Genomic DNA, 650 nt, shown 5'->3' on the forward strand with positions numbered 1-650 from the left:
TATACACACCACACACACAAATACACACATCACACACACCACACATACACCAAACACATCACACACATACCACACACACACGCTATACTCCACACACACAACACACACCACATATCATACACCCCAGACAGTACACCAGTACACATATACACATACTATATACACCACACACACACAAATACATCACACACACCACACATATACCAAACACATCACACACATACCCCACACACACACATATACACCACACAAACACATCACACACCACACACAGTATACACACCACACACCCGCACACACACACCACACACATCACACCCACACCACACACAACGCACACATATATACACACCACACACCTGCACACACACACTACACACCATACACACACACTGTACTCCACACACAACACACACCACACATCATACACCCCAGACAGTACACATATATGCACACTATACACACCACACACATACAAATACACACATCACACACACCACACATATATTGCTCAAACACATCACACACATACCACACACACACACACACACCCCCCCCTGGCCCCTCCAATCTGGACACTCTGGTGACAGGAGCCACAGCAGCGGATTGATGCCGGGCCCTGCACACTGGCCTCCCAGGCCCTGTACTCG

The sequence above is a fragment of the Mandrillus leucophaeus genome, unplaced genomic scaffold, assembly GCF_000951045.1.
Source record: "Mandrillus leucophaeus isolate KB7577 unplaced genomic scaffold, Mleu.le_1.0 Scaffold562, whole genome shotgun sequence".
NCBI classification, from domain to species: Eukaryota; Metazoa; Chordata; class Mammalia; order Primates; family Cercopithecidae; genus Mandrillus; species Mandrillus leucophaeus.